Source organism: Pseudopipra pipra, unplaced genomic scaffold, assembly GCF_036250125.1.
Source record: "Pseudopipra pipra isolate bDixPip1 unplaced genomic scaffold, bDixPip1.hap1 HAP1_SCAFFOLD_299, whole genome shotgun sequence".
Taxonomy (NCBI): Eukaryota; Metazoa; Chordata; class Aves; order Passeriformes; family Pipridae; genus Pseudopipra; species Pseudopipra pipra.
The window spans coordinates 11,835-32,981 of NW_026990778.1; the positions used below are offsets into that span (position 1 = coordinate 11,835).

General features: G+C 51.5%; 3 long non-coding RNA genes across 5 annotated transcripts; all 3 read right to left on the minus strand.

Moving 5' to 3' along the window:
- Positions 1-510: 510 nt before the first annotated feature.
- LOC135408298 (uncharacterized) lies at positions 511-3,870 on the minus strand. Its single transcript, XR_010427473.1, has 3 exons — positions 3,440-3,870; positions 2,990-3,119; positions 511-1,174 (listed from the first exon to the last, which is right to left on the minus strand). It is a non-coding gene; the product is annotated as an uncharacterized LOC135408298 (long non-coding RNA).
- Positions 3,871-14,121: 10,251 nt separating this feature from the next.
- LOC135408297 (uncharacterized) lies at positions 14,122-18,333 on the minus strand. Of its 2 annotated transcripts, XR_010427472.1 has the most exons (4): positions 17,786-18,333; positions 16,684-16,812; positions 15,048-15,751; positions 14,122-14,463 (listed from the first exon to the last, which is right to left on the minus strand). It is a non-coding gene; the product is annotated as an uncharacterized LOC135408297 (long non-coding RNA). The 2 variants fall into 2 exon arrangements; XR_010427471.1 differs by lacking the exon at positions 17,786-18,333 and having other exon boundaries at positions 16,684-17,103.
- Positions 18,334-19,649: 1,316 nt separating this feature from the next.
- LOC135408301 (uncharacterized) lies at positions 19,650-20,692 on the minus strand. Of its 2 annotated transcripts, none has more exons than XR_010427478.1 (3): positions 20,649-20,692; positions 20,268-20,392; positions 19,650-19,741 (listed from the first exon to the last, which is right to left on the minus strand). It is a non-coding gene; the product is annotated as an uncharacterized LOC135408301 (long non-coding RNA). The 2 variants fall into 2 exon arrangements; XR_010427477.1 differs by having other exon boundaries at positions 19,650-19,744.
- Between the last annotated feature and the right edge of the window lie 455 nt (positions 20,693-21,147).

Genomic DNA, 21,147 nt, shown 5'->3' on the forward strand with positions numbered 1-21,147 from the left:
TAACACAAAAATGACACAATCACCACTGAAAGGGACTTTATTGAGCTACAACACAAACACATTCACAGCAGGCCAGGGCAGGAGGTGCCCCCAGGACCACCAACACAGCAGCTGGGCTGGCAGGAACACCCTCTTCTCAAGTTATGGAGCCAGGGGCTGACAGCTGGGATCGAGCCTGGGGGGGTTGGAGAGCACTCAGGCATCAGGGCCAAGTCCTGCCCAGTCACTGCAGACAGTTCAGCCCCAGCAGCAGGGGGAGTTTCTGCCTCTCTCTTCACTGTTATTTGGGACCCAACAGCTCAGTGCTGTGGAATTTTAGCTCCATAAGTGTTTTACACAGTTGAGCTTCACCAGAACTGGGGCACTTGTCAGTATTCCTGACTCTTCCAGGGCTGCACTTCCTTTGGGCATGAGGAACCTTGCAGACTGCTCCAAACCCTCACAGCCCACTTGCTCTTCTTGCCACAGTTGGACCAGCTCACTGTACCTTCCGAAAGAGAAGGCAATGATCCCTTCTGAAACCAGAACCTCCCCCCCTTTGCTTTCCCATTCCATGTTTGGTTCCCTACACAACTGAGGCCCTGCCAGGCCTTGCCAAGTGGCAGCCAAGGAATCCAAGCCAGGAACCTGCCAGGGAACAATGTCTGTGCTACAGCAACATCATTCCAGGCCTCTCACTGCCACCCCTTTGCTTCTCCCAACAGCTCCAGGGGCACCAGAACTTGCCCTGAAGACAGAAAGGCTCCTTTTGGGAGCACCACGAGCCATCTATTGTGTAGCACTGGAATTCCATCTCCTGGACAAGCCATGAGAAGCAGGGAACAACGCCTACGGTGACACGTATAGAAATGAGTCACTGTGGTGCAACGACACAGGAGTGGAAACCATTCAGTCAGTCTGACCAAACCCCACAGTCTTCCGAAAGGAATTTCTTCTTTGTGGAGACAGGGCATGGCCAGGAATTCCAACACGTGCAGTCAGAGAGCCTTGCACAATTGGACACCTGACCTGTATGGTCCTCAGTGTTCCTGATGTTCTCCTGCACACACTGCTGGGGCAAGACTGACCTGTATGGTCCCCAATGTTCCTGATGTTCTCCTGCACACACTGCTGGGGCGAGACCAAAGGGATGCTCTACTCCTGCTTTTGCTGCAGCCTGTGACGAGAGGGGAACCTATTGGGATAAAGCACCCTGAATTTTTGCTTCACTATTTGCCCTTGTAGGAACAGCAAAAGCTACAAGAAACAAATTAGGATGCTGTCTTGCAAAGCAAACAAATGCAACATGCAAGGTACTAAGTGAACTGCCTTTGGATGTTAATTCAGTCAGACCTGCTGTGTTACAGAATAGAGCTACAATTGACTTTTTACTATTGGCTCAGGGACATGAATGTAAAGAATTTCAAGGAAGGTGTGGTATGAATTTGTCTGATCATTGGGAGTCTATTCACAGTGCATCCAACAGTTGCAAAAGGGAGTTGCAAAGCTGCATGTTAAGGAGAGCTGGGATTACCTGGAAAACCTGCTGAATAGTTGGGGAATATCAGCATGGGTTAAATCCATAGTAAAGATGGGATGGGCCGGTGTGAGGATGTTTCTGTGTATTGCAATATGCTTGCCATGCTTGATGCAATGCAATCAACCAACTATAAACAAAGCATTAAAGGCTGTTTTATTTGTAAAAAAAGAAGGGGGAATTATGGAGGTGAACAGTGTCACCTCCCTCAGGCCCAGGACAGTGGACATTGTTCAACTAGCTGGCAGAAAGCCATGGGAACGGAAAGCAGGACAAAGAGGACACAGAAGAAGAAGCTACAAGACTGCAAGAAGGACCTTGGTGGCTAAGATATGTAGTTATTTGTATCTCTTAAAACACAGGCTGTATTATGTAGACTTGAAAAAGTAAGCATAAGTAGAAGATCACCAATTGTTCTGCTTGAACTACCTATTGTTCTGCCTGGGATATAAAAGCTGATGCATTGTCATAATAAAGGTCTTCGTCTTTCTTACATCACCGAAACAGAGTCTGTGCCTTTTAAAGCCACACTCCTTCTATTGGGTTAAGGACTGAGGAAGTTGGACCTGTGTCTGACCAGGACACGTGCAAACAAAATGGTGGGGACTGGAACACACACCTTGCACTCCTGCAGCTCTTACCATTACATTCCAGAGAAACCAGCCAATTGGACCATCACTGCTCATTTCTTAATCCCAATCCCACACTGCTTTTGCACTTGGAGCACCACTTTTATCACCCAATTACAGTCCATTAGAGAGCTCCACGTCTAGCAGGGACAGGTACCCCTGGGATACTCTCAGGAATGCCTGAATCCATTGCAGGGACCTTGCTTTGAGCTCCCCAGGGCCGGGCACCCCGAGGATCTCCCCGAATAATCCTTTCGGTGCGCGCTGGAGTCCTCGGGGTGCCCCAACCCGGGGGGCACCAACAGCACTGTCCCTCCAGGGGGCACAATTTGGTCCTAAAATGTAGGGGGATCTTGCCTGTGTCCCAGACTGGTCCGGGGATCTGAGGCCCTTCCCGAGAAAATCTCGGTGCCGGCGTGAAGGGCCAGAGATCCCTTGGAGCCACGGGAGAGCAGGCACAGAGTCCCTCCTGGGGGGCCAATTCTGCTGCCTCAACTCAGCTCTTCAAAGAAGTCTCTAAGACTCAGATCGTGACTTTTAGAAGCCATGAAATCTTTTATTCCTATGCTCTTGAATCATTCCAGCCCACCAGGTGCCCTGGTAATCAGATCCCAAAGGGCACACAGACCTATCTCCATTGCAGCTGATATGGCAGCATCACAGGAGGATTCATTTTCCTTACCTGCATTCCTGTTCAATATTCAGGACATTCTCCTACACTCATTACCATACACACCTACCCTTAGAAGGTTTCCAAGGGGCTTCACCCAGGGCCCTCAGGTCTGCTCTGTCTGGAGCCCTCAAAGTCCTCAGTGCCTGCCTGAGGAACCTCAACACAACTCACCTGCTTACACAGCAACTTGCTGCTGCTTGCCTGCTGCCTCACTTCCCTTCTTCCTTCTTTGTTCACCTCCCTTGGTTGCTCCCTTTCACTCCCTTGGCTCAGTTCTGTGCACTTTCCAGGCTACATCCCACTGCAAAAAGGATCAGCTCTTGTTACATCTTAACACTCAGACAGCATTCCCCCATTTTTCCTGACACTTGGCCATCAGGCCAATGTCTCATTATTTAAAGCAGAGTTTGACTCCTCAGTGACAACAACAGCTACAGCCCTGAATCCTAACACAGGCTGAGACACAAACATGGATGGAACTCTGAAGGATCCACTTTGTCCTGCTCACCAACCAAAAGGAGCTTTCTGAACTCAAGAAGAAGAGACCCAACATCCTTTTTCTGCAATGTCAACTGCTATAAATGTGACCCACAAGACCTGGAAAGGCCCTTCCCACTTCACCTGCAGGGCTGGCAGTGCCACCACTGGACACGGACCCAGTGGCTGGGCAGGAACGGAGGGGCTGGGGCGTCCAATCCATCGGCCCAGGCGGCACCAGGAGTTCCTGGAGTTCCTGCAGGGGAGAGCCTCAGGATTATGAAGGATTATGAAGATCAGTTTAAAATTCAATATGTATATCTCCTGGAATATAGGGAGTTTGACACGGCCTACTGGTGCAACAAGGACACACTCAAGGCTATCTATTAAAAGGATCTACCAGCACTCAAAAGCTATCACTGTCCTTCTTGCAGGGCGAACTCAGGAAACTCTGCTGGCCAAGAGCCTCCAGGAGGATTTCCAGCTTTTGGGGCTCCCTTTTAACCATTTTTCCCATCACTGTAGCTGGGACTATCACCTGCCCTACAGAGGGAACAGCCCACAAAGTTCACTTTGCAGGGATGCCATTAACTCAAAGTCCCTTCTCAGGGGGGTCACTGCACACCTTGGCCTTTGTTTGCCCTCCCCACCAAAGATGCTTCCAACAGTTCTGAGACATATGGCAGACCCAGAGCTCTCCTCAGGGAATGCTTCAGCTGCTTAAAGGCTGTCCTTGCACCATCTAGCCAAGGTAGAAAATGCTTTACATGCTATTCTTAAAAGTTGGCATAACAGTCTTACCACACATCCAGAGGGAGCAATCCAGAGTCCATCCTGTCCTACCATTCCCAGCAAGGCAGTTCATGGGCTGTCTGGGGCTGAGGGAGGAGTCAGGGGGTTTCTTTTCTTCCTTCCTGCTTTCCCCATTTTCTCCTTCCAAAGCAAAGGTATCCTGGCTTTCCTTGCTCAAGGAGATGCAGCAAAGGCCATCTTTGCAATCCAATACTGGAAACTGCTCGAGGTTGTCATTCAAGGTGCTTCTCTCAGATCCTGCACTCATCAATCATCGTGGTCATTGGTTCCTTGGCAGGTTCTTGCATTCACGTCCTACAAGCAAACCAGGATGAGCAAATTCAGCTGTTACTGCAACCAATCCAGTCTCGCATTCTGATTTTAAAGGACACTGGCTTGGCCCTACCCATATAGATCCCACATTAGGGGTAATACCTACAAGTTCTACCCTCTTCCACCCTCCTGGAAGTCCACTGGCCCACACAACAGGAACAACTGCAGCTGCCACTTCAGTCAGGACCTTGCTGCTGACAGGAGTTATTCCCTGCACAACAAGAGCTGCTGCTTGGACACATTTAGTTTCAGCAATTACAGTTTCAATATCCTCACTTTCTTAATCCCAATCCCACACTTCTTTTGCACTTGGAGCACCACTTTTATCACCCAATTACAGTCCATTAGAGAGCTCCATGTCTAGCAGGGACAGGGACCCCTGGGATACTCTCAGCAATGCCTGAATCCATGGCAGGGACCTTGCTTTGAGCTCCCCAGGGCCGGGCACCCCGAGGATCTCCCCGAATAATCCTTTCGGTGCGCGCTGGAGTCCTCGGGGTGCCCCAACCCGTGGGGCACCAACAGCACTGTCCCTCCAGGGGGCCAATTTGGTCCTAAAATGCAGGGGGATCTTGCCTGTGTCCCAGACTGGTCCGGGGATCTGAGGCCCTTCCCGAGAAAATCTCGGTGCCGGCGTGAAGGGCCAGAGATCCCTTGGAGCCACGGGAGAGCAGGCACAGAGTCCCTCCTGGGGGGCCAATTTTCCTGTCTGAAATCAGCTCTTCAAAGAAGCCTCTAAGACTCAGATGGTGAGTTTTAGAAGCCATGAAATCTTTTATTCCTATGCTCTTGAATCATCCCGGCTCACCAGGTGCCCTGGTAATCAGATCCCAAAGGGCACACAGACCTATCTCCATTGCAGCTGATATGGTAGCATTACAGGAGGATTCATTTTCCTTCCCTGCATTCCTATTCCATACTCAGGACATTTTCCAACACTCATTACCATACACACCTACCATTAGAAGGTTTCCAAGGGGCTTCACCAAGGGCCTTCCCAGGTGTGCTCTGTCTGGAGCCCTCAAAGTCCTCAGTGCCTGCCTGAGGAACCTCAACACAACTCACCTGCTTACACTGCAACTTGCTGCTGCTTGCCTGCTGCCTCACTTCCCTTCTTCCTTCCTTCTTCACCTCCCTTGCTTGGTCCCTTTCAATCCCTTAGCTCAGCTCTGTGCACTTTCCAGGCTACATCCCACTGCAAAAAGGATCAGCTCTTGTTACATCTCAACACTCAGAGAGCATTCCCCCTTTTTTCCTGACACTTGGCCATTAGGCCAGTGTCTCATGATTTAAAGCAGAGTTTGACTCCTCAGTGACAACAACAGCTACAGCCCTGAATCCTAACACAGGCTGAGACACAAACACGGATGGGAACTCTGAAGGATCCACTTTGTCCTGCTCACCAATCAAAAGGAGCTTTCTGAACTCAAGAAGAAGAGACCCAACATCCTTTTTCTGCAATGTCAACTGCTATAAATGTGATCCACAAGACCTGGAAAGGCCCTCCCACTTCACCTGCAGGGCTGGCAGTGCCACCACTGGACACGGACCCAGTGGCTGGGCAGGAACGGAGGGGCTGGGGCGTCCAATCCATCGGCCCAGGCGGCACCAGGAGTTCCTGGAGTTCCTGCAGGGGAGAGCCTCAAGACAACAAAGGATTAGGAAGATCATTTTAAACTTTAACATGTATATCCCCTGCAATATGGGGACTTTGACAAGGCCTACTGGGGCAACAAGGACACACTCAAGGCTATCTATTCAAAGGATCTACCAGCACTCAAAAGCTATCACTGTCCTTCTTGCAGGGCGAACTCAGGAAACTCTGTTGGCCAAGAGCCTCCAGGGCAATTTCCAGCTTTTGGGGCTCCCTTTTAACCATTTTTCCCCATCACTGTAGCTGGGACTGTCACCTGCCCTACAGAGGGAACAGCCCACAAAGTTCACTTGCAGGGATGCCATTAACTCAAAGTCCCTTCTCAGGGGGGTCACTGCACACCTTGGCCTTTGTTTGCCCTCCCCACCAAAGATGCTTCCAACAGTTCTGAGACATATGGCAGACCCAGAGCTCTCCTCAGGGAATGCTTCAGCTGCTTAAAGGCTGCCCTTGCACCATCTAGCCAAGGCAGCAAATGCTTACAGGCTGTTGGAAAAGTTGGCAGAACAGTCTTACCACACATCCAGAGGGAGCAATCCAGAGTCCACCCCGTCCTACCATTCCCAGCAAGGCAGTTCATGGGCTGTCTGGGGCTCAGGGAGGAGTCAGGGGGCTGCTTTTCTTCCTTTCTGCTTTCCCCATTTTCTCCTTCCAAAGCAAAGGTATCCTGGCTTTCCTTGCTCAAGGAGATGTAGCAAAGGCCATCTTTTCAATCCAATACTGGAAACAGCTCGAGGTTGTCATTCAAGGTGCTTCTCTCAGGTCCTGCACTCATCAATCCCCTTTGCTATTGGTTTTCTTGGCAGGTTCTTGCATTCACATCCTACAAGCAAACCAGGATGAGCAAATTTAGCTGTTACTGCAACCAATCCAAGCTGGCATTCTGATTTTAAAGGACACTGGCTTGGCCTTACCCATATAGATCGCATATTAGGGTTAATACCTACAGGTTCTGCCCTCTTCCACCCTCCTGGAAGTCCACTGGCCCACACAACAGGAACAACTGCAGCTGCCACTTCAGTCAGGACCTTGCTGCTGACAGGAGTTATTCCCTGCACAACAAGAGCTGCTGCTTTGACACATTTAGTTTCAGCAATTACAGTTTCAGTATCCTCACTTTTCCATTTCATTTCTGCCTCAACTTTTCCACTCAATCTCTTCCTAGCAGAGGTTTGGACGAATTTGGCAAATAGACCAACTCAGGAATTCCCCAATGTTTTCCCAGTTTCACCCCTGTCACACCAATCACCTTAACACTGCCAGTCCTTCATTCTCCCTCTATTGTGTTAAGGATTGAGGAAGTTGGACCTGTGTCTGATCAGGACATGTGCAAACCAAATGCTGGGGACTGGAACACACACCTGGCACTCCTGCAGCTCTTACCATTACATTCCAGAGAAAACAGCCAATTGGACCATCACTGCTCATTTCTTAATCCCAATCCCACAATTCTTTTGCACTTGGAGTATCACTTTTATCACCCAATTACAGTCCATTAGAGAGCTCCCTGTCTAGCAGGGACAGCTACCCCTGGGATACTCTCAGCAATGCCTGAATCCATTGCAGGGACCTTGCTTTGAGCTCCCCAGGGCCGGGCACCCCGAGGATCTCCCCGAATAATCCTTTCGGTGCGCGCTGGAGTCCTCGAGGTGCCCCAACCCGGGGGGCACCAACAGCACTGTCCCTCCAGGGGGCCAATTTGGTCCTAAAATGCAGGGGGATCTTGCCTGTGTCCCAGACTGGTCCGGGGATCCGAGGCCCTTCCCGAGAAAATCTCGGTGCCGGCGTGAAGGGCCAGAGATCCCTTGGAGCCACGGGAGAGCAGGCAGAGTCCCTCCTGGGGGGCCAATTCTGCTGCCTCAACTCAGCTCTTCAAAGAAGCCTCTAGGAGTCAACTGGTGAGTTTTAGAAGCCAGGCATTGCTTGCTTACAACACCCTGCCATGATCCCAGCCCACCGGGTGTCCTGGCCATCAGCTCCCAAAGGGCACACACAGGTATCTCCACTGCAGCTGATGGCAGGGGTCAGCACTACAGGAGGGTTCTTTTTCCTTCCCTGCATTCCTGTTCCATATTCAGGACATCCCCAACACCTGTTTCCATACACACAAACCCTTATAAGCTCTCTGAGGGGCTCCATCAGAGGTGTCTGGTGGTCACCTGTGCCTGGAGCCCCCCATGTTCTAAGTGACCACCTTATCAACTTCAAGACAACTCACCTGGTTGTAGAGGAACTTGGTGCTGCTTGGCTGCTCTCTCAGTTCCCTTCTTCATTCTTTCTTTACTTCGCTTGCTTAGTCCCTCTAAATCCCTTGGCTCAGCTCCATGGAGTTTCTAGGGTACATCCCACTGCAAAAACTACCAGTTCTTAGTACACCTCACAACTTAGACACCAGGGAGCAACGCAGAAATCATCTAATCCAGGGAACTGCCTCCAAATATTGGGACAAAAATACCATAACATTCCACAGCCTCCCTTGGCAAATAAACACCAAACTACTCAGACACAAACAATAACCTGCATGCTACAACAGCCTGGCACTGCCAAGTCAGTTGGTAAATTACACAAGGTGAACTTCTTTACAAGTTCCAGTTATGATACAAAAACGAGGGAGATCACAGACTCCCCCAGACACTTTTACTCTGAGGAAAGAAGGAAACCAAAGCCATCCCCAGTGCTGCAATAGCTCAGGCTCCCAAAAGGCCCAGGGGCTGGGCTGGGGCTTTTGGCTGCCCTGGAGCACAGGCAGGAACACGATGTCACCACCCCACAGCCACAGCTGAGAACCCAAAGAGCAGCCACACCAGCAGCTCCTGCCAGCCCTGCTGGGCTGGGCCTTGGGGAGGAAGGGCACTGGCCTTTCTTCCTGCCTAGGAGCAAAGAGCCTCCTTGCTGAGCACTTCTCCTGCCAAGGGCATCAGCTCAGAGGGGAAGTTCATCAAGTGCAACTTCCTGGAATGAGAAAGATACTTGTTCCCTGGACAATCTCTTTCCAACGGAACTCAGAAGTACACACTAGAAGTTCAGGTGTTACCTAAAATTTCATACAAGAACCTCTGAGACACAACTGGTGAGTTTCAGAAGCCAGGCAATCTTGTATTCCCATGCTCTTGAATCATTCCAGCCCACCAGGTGCCCTGGCAATCAGCTCCAAAAGGGCACACAGAGGTATCTCCACTGAAGCTGATATGGCAGCATTACAGGAGGGTTCATTTTCCTTCCCTGCATTCCTGTTCCACATTCAGGACATTCTCCAACACTTATTACCATACACACCTACCCTTAGAAGGTTTCCAAGGGGCTTCAACGAGGGCCTTCCCAGGTCTGCTCTGTCTGGAGCCCTCAAAGTCCTCAGTGCCTGCCTTAGGAACCTCAACACAACTCACCTGCTTACACTGCAACTTGCTGCTGCTTGCCTGCTGCCTCACTTCCCTTCTTCCTTCCTTCTTCACCTCCCTTGCTTGGTCCCTTTCAATCCCTTAGCTCAGCTCTGTGCACTTTCCAGGCTACATCCCACTGCAAAAAGGATCAGCTCTTGTTACATCTCAACACTCAGAGAGCATTCCCCCTTTTTTCCTGACACTTGGCCATTAGGCCAGTGTCTCATGATTTAAAGCAGAGTTTGACTCCTCAGTGACAACAACAGCTACAGCCCTGAATCCTAACACAGGCTGAGACACAAACACGGATGGGAACTCTGAAGGATCCACTTTGTCCTGCTCACCAATCCAAAGGAGCTTTCTGAACTCAAGAAGAAGAGACCCCAGGTCCTTTTTCTGCAACTTCAGCTGCTATAAATGTGACCCACAAGACCTGGAAAGGCCCTTCCCACTTCACCTGCAGGGCTGGCAGTGCCACCACTGGACACGGACCCAGTGGCTGGGCAGGAACGGAGGGGCTGGGGCGTCCAATCCATCGGCCCAGGTGGCACCAGGAGTTCCTGGAGTTCCTGCAGGGGAGAGCCTCAAGACAACAAAGGATTATGGAGATCATTTTAAACTTCAATAGGCATATCTCCTGGAATACTGGGACTTTGGCAAGGCCTACTGGTGCAACAAGGACACACTCAAGGCTATCTATTAAAAGCATCTACCAGCACTCAAAAGCTATCACTGTCCTTCTTGCAGGGGGAATGCAGGAAACTCTGTTTGCCAAGAGCCTCCAGGAGGATTTCCAGCTTTTTGGGCTCTCTTTTAACCATTTTTCCCATCACTGTAGCTGGGACTGTCACCTGCCCTACAGGGGGAACAGCCCACACAGTTCACTTGCAGGGATGCCATTAACTCAAAGTCCCTTCTCAGGGGGGTCACTGCACACCTTGGCCTTTGTTTGCCCTCCCCACCAAAGATGCTTCCAACAGTTCTGAGACATCTGGCAGACCCAGAGCTCTCCTCAGGGAATGCTTCAGCTGCTTAAAGGCTGCCCTTGCACCATCTAGCCAAGGCAGCAAATGCTTACAGGCTGTTGGAAAAGTTGGCAGAACAGTCTTACCACACATCCAGAGGGAGCAATCCAGAGTCCATCCTGTCCTACCATTCCCAGCAAGGCAGTTCATGGGCTGTCTGGGGCTCAGGAGGAGTCAGGGGGCTTCTTTTCTTCCTTCCTGCTTTCCAGATTTTCTCCTGCCAAAGCAAAGGTTTCTTGGCTTTCCTTGCTCAAGTAGATGCAGCAAAGGCCATCTTTTAAATCCAACACTGGAAACTGCTTCAGGTTGTCATTGAAGGGGGTTCTCTCAGGTCCTGCACTCATCAATCATCTTGGACATTGGTTTTCTTGGCAGGTTCTTGCATTCACATCCTACAAGCAAACCAGGATGAGCCAATTTAGCTGTTACTGCAACCAATCCAAGCTGGCATTCTGATTTTAAAGGGTACTGGGTTTGCCTTACCAGGAGAGATCCCACATCAGGGGTAATACCTACAGGTTCTGCCCTCTTCCACTCTCCTGCAGTTCCACTGGCCCACACCACAGGAACAACTGCAGCTGCCACTTCAGTCAGGACCTTGCTGCTGACAGGAGTTATTCCCTGCACAACAAGAGCTGCTGCTTGGATGCAATTACAGTTTTAACATCCCCAGTTTTCCATTTCATTTCTGCCTCAACTTTTCCAGTCCATCTCTTCCTAGCACAAGTTTGGGTGAGTTTGGGCAATAGACAAACTGAGGAATTCCCCAATGTTTTCCCAGTTTCACCCCTGTCACACCAATCACCTTAACACTGCCAGTCCTTAATTCTCCCTCTATTGGGTTAAGGACTGAGGAAGTTGGACCTGTGTCTGACCAGGACATGTGCAAACCAAATGCTGGGGACTGGAACACACACCTGGCACTCCTGCAGCTCTTACCATTACATTCCAGAGAAAACAGCCAATTGGACCCTCACTGCTCATTTCTTAATCCCAATCCCACACTGCTTTGGCACTTGGAGCACCACTTTTAGAACACAATTACAGTCCATTAGAGAGCTCCAAGTCCAGCAGGGACAGCTACCCCTGGGATACTCTCAGGAATGCCTGAATCCATGGCAGGGACCTTGCTTTGAGCTCCCCAGGGCCGGGCACCCCGAGGATCTCCCCGAATAATCCTTTCGGTGCGCGCTGGAGTCCTCGGGGTGCCCCAACCCGGGGGCACCAACAGCACTGTCCCTCCAGGGGGCCAATTTGGTCCCAAGGCTTCAATGGACAGCCCAAAAGGCATTTCAAGAGGCCTTCTTTGGAACCCACCAACGGGTATGGGCAGGAAGCCACAAGAAGGCCTCATTTCTAAAGGCAGGGGGATCTTGCCTGTGTCCCAGACTGGTCCGGGGATCTGAGGCCCTTCCCGAGAAAATCTCGGTGCCGGCGTGAAGGGCCAGAGATCCCTTGGAGCCACGGGAGAGCAGGCACAGAGTCCCTCCTGGCGGCCAATTTTCCTGCCTGAAATCAACTCTTCAAAAAAGCCTCTAAGACTCAGCTGGTGAGTTTTAGAAGCCAGGCATTCCTTGCTTACAACACCCTGCCATCATCCCAGCCCCACGGGTGCCCTGTCAATCAGCTCCCAAATTGCACACACAGGTATCTCCACTGCAGCTGACATGGCAGCAATACAGGAGGATTCATTTTCCTTCCCTGCATTCCTGTTCCACAGTCAGGACATTTTCCAACACTCATTACCATACACACCTACTCTTAGAAGGTTACCAAGGGGCTTCACCGAGGGTCTTCCCAGGTCTGCTCTGTCTGGAGCCCTCAAAGTCCTCAGTGCCTGCCTTAGGAACCTCAACACAACTCACCTGCTTACACTGCAACTTGCTGCTGCTTGCCTGCTGCCTCACTTCCCTTCTTTCTTCACCTCCCTTGCTTGGCCCCTTTCAATCCCTTGGCTCAGCTCTCTGCAGTTTCCAGGCTACATCCCACTGCAAAAAGGATCAGCCCTTGTTACATCTCAACACTCAGATATCATTCCCCCTTTATTCTTGACACTGGGCCATCAGGCCAGTGTCTCCTTATTTAAAGCACAGTTCGACTCCTCAGTGACAACAACAGCTACAGCCCTGAATCCTAACACAGGCTGAGACACAAACACGGATGGGAACTCTGAAGGATCCACTTTGTTCTGCTCACCAATCCAAAGGAGCTTTCTGAACTCAAGAAGAGACCCAACATCCTTTTTCTGCAACTTTGGCTACTATAAATGGATCCACAAGACCTGGAAAGGCCCTTCCCACTTCACCTGCAGGGCTGGCAGTGCCACCACTGGACACGGACCCAGTGGCTGGGCAGGAACGGAGGGGCTGGGGCGTCCAATCCATCGGCCCAGGTGGCACCAGGAGTTCCTGGAGTTCCTGCAGGGGAGAGCCTCAAGACAACAAAGGATTAGGAAAAGGATCATTTTTAACTTTAATAGGTATATCTCCTGGAATATGGGGACTTTGACAAGGCCTACTGGTGCAACAAGGACACACTCAAGGCTATCTATTCAAAGGATCTACCAGCACTCAAAACTATCACTATCCGTCTTGCAGGGGGAACTCAGGAAAATCTCTTTGCCAAGAGCCTCCTGGACGATTTACAGGTTTTTGGGTTCTCTTTTAACCATTTTTCCCATCACTATAGCACGGACTATCACCTGCCCTACAGGGGGAACAGCCCACAAAGTTCACTTGCAGGGATGCCATTAACTCAAAGTCCCTTCTCAGGGGGGTCACTGCACACCTTGGCCTTTGTTTGCCCTCCCCACCAAAGATGCTTCCAACACTTCTGAGACATCTGGCAGACCCAGAGCTCTCCTCAGGGAATGCTTCAGCTGCTTAAAGGCTGCCCTTGCACCATCTAGCCAAGGCAGCAAATGCTTACAGGCTGTTCTTAAAAGCTGGTATAAAAGTCTTACCACACATCCAGAGGGAGCAATCCAGAGTCCACCCCGTCCTACCATTCCCAGGAAGGTAGTTCATGGGCTGTCTGGGGCTCAGGGAGGAGTCATGGGGCTTCTTTTCTTCCTTCCTGCTTTCCAGATTTTCTCCTTCAAAAGCAACACCCATCTTTTAAACCTAAGGTTGTCATTCAAGGTGGTTCTCTCAGGTCCTGCACTCATCAATCATCTTGGACATTGGTTTTCTTGGCAGGTTCTTGCATTCACGTCCTACAAGCAAACCAGGATGAGCCAATTTAGCTGTTACTGCAACCATCCAGTCTGGCATTGTGATTTTAAAGGGTACTGGCTTTGCCTTACCAGGAGAGATCCCACATCAGGGGTAATACCTACAGGTTCTGCCCTCTTCCACTCTCCTGCAATTCCACTGGCCCACACCACAGGAACAACTGCAGCTGCCACTTCAGTCAGGACCTTGCTGCTGACAGGAGTTATTCCCTGCACAACAAGAGCTGCTGCTTGGACACATTTAGTTCCAGCAATTACAGTTTCAACAACCCCAGTTTTCCATTTCATTTCTGCCTCAACTTTTCCAGTCCTTCTCTTCCTAGCAGAGGTTTGGGTGAGTTTGGCAAATGGACCAACCGAGGAATTCCCCAATGTTTTCCCAGTTTAACCCCTGTCACACCAATCACCTTAACACTGCCAGTCCTTAATTCGCCCTCTACTGGGTTAAGGACTGAGGAAGTTGGACCTGTGTCTGACCAGGACAAGTGCAAACCAAATGCTGGGGACTGGAACACACACCTTGCACTCCTGGAGCTCTTACCATTACATTCAAGACAAAATAGCCAATTGTACCACCACTGCTCATTTCTTCTGTGCCACAGCAACATCATTCCAGGCCTCTCACTGCCAACCCTATGCTTCTCCCAGCAGCTCCAGTGGCACCAAAACTTGTCCTGAAGGCACAAAGGCTCCTTTTGGGAGCACCATGACCCACCCAGACTGTAGCACTGGAATTCCATCTCCTGGACAAGCTGGGAGAAGCCGGGAAGACAACCAGGACCTTACAGGTCAACTGGGGGCACCTCTTCATCCAACAGCAGCTCCAAGAAAGGTACTGAGTCAACACCTCACCAAAGACACAGGAAAACAACTGCCAACACCTCGACAATCACTTCAGTTTTCAACTGATAAAGCAACACTGAAGAAAAGCTTTTCAGACACTTGGCAAGACTCCATCCCACTTTAACCAGTGTGTGGGACTCGTTCCCAGCCTCCTGAGGTTCATTTCCCACCTCACTCAGGGCTGCAGTACACCTGGTTCTACACACACACACAGGGAGCTGCTGCTCCTGCATTCCAGTCTCCTGGTTCCCCTTGCAACTCCTCCAGCTGTTTGCCCAGCTCTCCAGTGCCCATTCCTTTGCCCACTGCACTTGTTCACAGCCCCAGGGCTCCCAGGGCCACCCTGGGCTCTCCCCTGCCCTGACACTCAGGGCCCTTTCCCAGCCCCGACTCCATCCAGCACTGACCCAGCTGCTGCACCTGCAATTCTCCTGCTCCTGCCCTCCCTCTGCCTGCAAAACACCCCTGCCAGCTCCTGCACCCCACCTCTTACCTCCCAGCAAAGCAGAGCTGCATCCTCCTGGATCCTCCAGCTGGATGCTGCTGGCTCTGGGCAGCTCCCACCCTTCAGCAGGGGATGCCAAAGGCAGCTCTGGGGACTGGCCCCAGGGCAGGGACACCCACTCTGGCTCACACCAACACTCAGCCAGCTCAGGCCTGGGCTCTTCTGCCTGCAGGGCAACAAACAGCCAAGCAGGGACACTGGGACACTCCAAGGAAACAGGCAAAACAAACTCAGCAGCCTGGCACACCACAGCCCCCAGACCTGCCCAGGCTCCAGCTGCTGCACAGACCTGTGGCCACACAGGACCCAAACCCACCCCCAGCACAGACAACCCTGGGCAGGTCAAGCTGCTCATTCCCAAACACAACCAAACATCCATCCCACTGTCTGCCAGCCCCTGCTCCCAGCAATCCATCATCTTTCCCATTTCCTTTCTTTACAGGTCCTTCCATTCACATTCTACTATCAAACCATGATCAGCAAATTTAGCTGTTAATAAAACCAATCCAGCTTGGCTTCCTAATTTTAAAGGATACTGGGTTTGCCTTACCAGGAGAGACTCTGCCTTAGGGGTAATTCTTACAGCTTCTGTCCTTGTCCATTTTCTTGGAATTCCACTGGCCCACACCACAGGAACAACTGCAGCTGCCACTTCAGTCAGGACCTTGCTGCTGACAGGAGTTATTATCCCTCTGTAAACACCAAACTGCTTCAATACAAACAATCTAGTGGACACTACAACTCCTTGGCACTTTCAGTGTAACCAGTGCAAGTCAGTTCCTAAGTTACACAAGGTTTTCTTCTCAAGTTGTAATTAATTAAGATATCAAAACAACAACAACTGTGAGATAAGAGATCCCCCCCACTGGTTCTACTTTTAGGGAAACAAAAACCCAAACCCCCATCCCCAGTACTACATTAGCTCAGGCTCCCAGAAAGGCCCAGGGGCTGGGCTGGGGCTTTTGGCTGCCCTGGAGCACAGGCAGGAACACGATGTCACCACCCCACAGCCACAGCTGAGAACCCAAAGAGCAGCCACACCAGCAGCTCCTGCCAGCCCTGCTGGGCTGGGCCTTGGGGAGGAAGGGCACTGACCTTTCTTCCTGCCTAGGAGCAAAGAGCCTCCTTGCTGAGCACTTCTCCTGCCAAGGGCATCAGCTCAGATGGGAAGTTCATCAAGGGCAACTTCTTGCACTGAGCAAGATTCCTCTTCCCTGGACAATCTCTTTCCAGCTGAACTCAGAAGTACACACAAAAGTTCAGGTGTTACCTAAAATTTCATACAAGAACCTCTGAGACTCAATGGATGAGTTTTAGAAGCCAGGCAATCTTTTATTCCCATGCTCTTGAATCATTCCAGCCTGCCAGGAGTCCCTTTGGCAATAAGCTCCCAAAGGGCACACACAGGTATCTCCACTGCAGCTGACATGGCAGCATTACAGGAGGATTCATTTTCCTTCCTGCATTCCTAATCCCTACTCAGGACATTTTCCAACACTTATCACCATACACACCTACCCTTACAAGGTTTCCAAAGGGCTTCAACGAGGGCCTTCCCAGGTCTGCTCTGTCTGGAGCCCTCAAAGTCCTCAGTGCCTGCCTGAGGAACCTCAACACAACTCACCTGCTTACACAGCAACTTGCTGCTGCTTGCCTGCTGCCTCACTTCCTTCTTCCTTCTTTCTTCACCTCCCTTGCTTGGTCCCTTTCAATCCCTTGGCTCAGCTCTGTGCACTTTCCAGGCTACATCCCACTGCAAAAAGGATCAGCCCTTGTTACATCTCAACACTCAGATATCATTCCCCCTTTATTCTTGACACTTGGCCATCAGGCCAATGTCTCATTATTTAAAGCAGAGTTTGACTCCTCAGTGACAACAACAGCTACAGCCCTGAATCCTAACACAGGCTGAGACACAAACACGGATGGGAACTCTGAAGGATCCACTTTGTCCTGCTCACCAACCAAAAGGAGCTTTCTGAACTCAAGAAGAGACCCAACATCCTTTTTCTGCAATGTCAACTGCTATAAATGTGATCCACAAGACCTGGAAAGGCCCTTCCCACTTCACCTGCAGGGCTGGCAGTGCCACCACTGGACACGGACCCAGTGGCTGGGCAGGAACGGAGGGGCTGGGGCGTCCAATCCATCGGCCCAGGCGGCACCAGGAGTTCCTGGAGTTCCTGCAGGGGAGAGCCTCAAGACAACAAAGGATTATGGAGATCATTTTAAACTTCAATAGGCATATCTCCTGGAATATGGGGACTTTGGCAAGGCCTACTGGTGGAACAAGGACACACTCAAGGCTATCTATTAAAAGCATCTACCAGCACTCAAAAGCTATCACTGTCCTTCTTGCAGGAGGAATGCAGGAAACTCTGTTTGCCAAGAGCCTCCAGGAGGATTTCCAGCTTTTTGGGCTCTCTTTTAACCATTTCTCCCATCACTGTAGCTGGGACTGTCACCTGCCCTACAGGGGGAACAGCCCACACAGTTCACTTGCAGGGATGCCATTAACTCAAAGTCCCTTCTCAGGGGGGTCACTGCACACCTTGGCCTTTGTTTGCCCTCCCCACCAAAGATGCTTCCAACAGTTCTGAGACATCTGGCAGACCCAGAGCTCTCCTCAGGGAATGCTTCAGCTGCTTAAAGGCTGCCCTTGCACCATCTAGCCAAGGCAGCAAATGCTTACAGGTTGTTCTTAAAAGTTGGTATAAAAGTCTTACCACACATCCAGAGGGAGCAATCCAGAGTCCACCCCGTCCTACCATTCCCAGGAAGGCAGTTCATGGGCTGTCTGGGGCTGAGGGAGGAGTCAGGGGGTTTCTTTTCTTCCTTCCTGCTTTCCAGGTTTTCTCCTTCAAAAGCAAAGGTTTCTTGGCTTTCCTTGCTCAAGCAGATGCAGCAAAGGCCATCTTTGCAATCCAATAGTGGAAACTGCTCGAGGTTGTCATTCAAGGTGCTTCTCTCAGATCCTGCACTCATCAATCATCTTGGTCATTGGTTTCTTGGCAGGTTCTTGCATTCACGTCCTACAAGCAAACCAGGATGAGCAAATTCAGCTGTTACTGCAACCAATCCAGTCTCGCATTCTGATTTTAAAGGATACTGGGTTTGCCTTACCAGGAGAGATCCCACAGTAGGGGTAATACCTACAGGTTCTGCCCTCTTCCACTCTCCTGCAATTCCACTGGCCCACACCACAGGAACAACTGCAGCTGCCACTTCAGTCAGGACCTTGCTGCTGACAGGAGTTATTCCCTGCACAACAAGAGCTGCTGCTTGGACACATTTAGTTCCAGGAATTACAGTTTCAAGAACCCCAGTTTTCCATTTCATTTCTGCCTCAACTTTTCCAGTCCATCTCTTCCTAGCACAGGTTTGGGTGAGTTTGGCAAAGAGAGAAACTCAGGAATTCCCCAATGTTTTCCCAGTTTCACCCCTGTCACACCAGTCACCTTAACAGTGCCAGTCCTTAATTCGCCCTCTACTGGGTTAAGGACTGAGGAAGTTGGACCTGTGTCTGACCAGGACATGTGCAAACCAAATGCTGGGGACTGGAACACACACCTGGCACTCCTGCAGCTCTTACCATTACAGTCCCGAGAAAACAGCCAATTGCACCATCACTGCTCATTTATTAATCCCAATCCCACACTGCTTTGGCACTTGGAGCACCACTTTTATCACCCAATTACACTCCATTAGAGAGCTCCATGTCTAGCAGGGACAGCTACCCCTGGGATACTCTCAGCAATGCCTGAATCCATTGCAGGGACCTTGCTTTGAGCTCCCCAGGGCCGGGCACCCCGAGGATCTCCCCGAATAATCCTTTCGGTGCGCGCTGGAGTCCTCGGGGTGCCCCAACCCGGGGGGCACCAACAGCACTGTCCCTCCAGGGGGCCCAATTTGGTCTCAAGGCTTCAATGGACAGCCCAAAAGGCATTTCAAGAGGCCTTCTTTGGAACCCCCCAATGGGTATGGGGAGGAAGCCACAAGAAGGCCTCATTTCTAAAGGCAGGGGGATCTTGCCTGTGTCCCAGACTGGTCCGGGGATCTGAGGCCCTTCCCGAGAAAATCTCGGTGCCGGCGTGAAGGGCCAGAGATCCCTTGGAGCCACGGGAGAGCAGGCACAGAGTCCCTCCTGCAGGGCCAATTTTGCTGCCTGAAAACAGCTCTTCAAAGAAACTTCTAAGACTCGGTGAGTTTTAGAAGCCAGGCATTCCTACACACTGTGAGATATTTTAAAAGCTTACTGAGTGAAAAAACATACAGCTTTTATCAGTGACATCTGACCTCCCACAGACAGCTCCTTTTCCCTTTCAGTACAAAATTATTTTCATGGAATCATTTAATAGGAAGTGCCCAGGAACCCCAGACTGTGCTTTCCAGAACAGAAAATAAACAGAGGGAAGGAGCTTTGCATGAGTGTAACATACTCCAGAACACACCTGACTTTAGTTTTACTCTGTATGCTCAAATATAGCAGAAGACAAAAACTCCAGCAGGAGAGCTGGCACATTACCCATGGTACCCTCAAAGTCCCCCTTAAGAGACCTGGAGAAAAATCGTAGTTGTGCGAGTCCCTTTTGCCTGCAGATGGCTGGGGATCCTCTCCATCCACCTCGTGCTCTCCCAACAGCAGAAAGGGGAACCTCAGGGACACGGTGGCACTCGACATCCTGCTGAGAGAACAAGGAAACCTTTAGCATAAAGGGGAGTTGGAATCTAAAACTTCCTTTCCTGGGAGCTTTGTGAAGCCTGCAACCAAGAGGGGGAAAATTTGCATCTCCTTTGGTGCAGGTGTCAACAGAGGCCAACAGAGCTTTCACCTTTTTCAGACAACTGTGCCCTTTTTGGCTCCCTGGCAGCTCCAAGGGCACCAGAACCCCCTTCCTGCACACCCACGGGTGTCACACACAGGCACCCACACACCTTTGCTCCAGCCCACACGGGGCCAACATTTCCTCACCCTGCACATCCCAAGGGGAGTAGTTTTGCTAGAGAGCACAGCAACCCCCCTGTCCTCACAAACTGCCTCCCTGCAAAAAAAGGAATAATTTCTCCTGGACACTCCTCCCACAGTCAAGGTTTTTTAAAATGTGCTCAGGGTCCCTCCCAGCTTCTGCCTGTCCTTGCATTTAAAGGCATGGGCATGTTTCAACAGCAAACCCAGCTCCTCACTGGCAGTATAAGCCCTGCTCTCACCTGGACAGACTCCCGGGCTCGGCACAGCTGTGGCTCATGGAGCAGCTTCCCAAGGCCCTTCTCTCTCCCAGCAGGAAGCACAACTCGCCTCCACTCCCCAGCACCAGGGGAAACCACGAGCCAGGCTGCAAACTGACACAGAACAACCAAAAAGCATTAATGCAGCACCAAGAAACCAAGTTAAAGCAGTCTTTGCCTCGTAACCCTGCACGGGGAAAGACTTTGGGATTCCGAGGCAATCCCTGAGACACCCAGAGAGCAACAGCCCCGCAGCCCTGCCACGGCTCCCCCGGGGTCACCCGGCAGGGAAGGGGCTTACCCGGCCCCCGCTGCCCAGCACAAGGCGCCCCTAAACGCCCCCCGGCTCCCCCGCTCCATAACCCAGCGGCCAAGGCGCTCTCCCCTCCGCAGCCCGGGCAGCAGCGGGGCACCGCCCTCAGCCCTCACACACAACCGACCGCACCCGCCCCGCCGGCCCTTTATACCGCGGGCCGCCAGCGCTGCCCAATCAGCGCTCGAGCGCCGCCGCCCAATCCCAGCCCGCCTGGCCCTGCGGCCCCGCCCCGCCCGCTCAGCTGAGGGAGATCGGGAACTGGGGACAGGAACCTGCTGCTGGGGGAGACAGCCTGGAGATGGAATTGCACACGGGCACCTGAAGCCCAGGCGATTTGCTTGCCTTGGCAAGGCCCTGTCACAGGAAATCTTGCTCCCAGTCACAGGAAATCTCTGTTTCCCTGCCCATCCCTGGAGACAGGTGGCCCCTAAAATCCCTGGCAATCAGGAAGCACAGGCTGGAGGAGCTGGCAGGACCCAGTGGCCGTGTGTGCTGTGTGACACCGTGTCCTGCAGCCCCACGGACCTGCACAGCAGGGACAGGTCC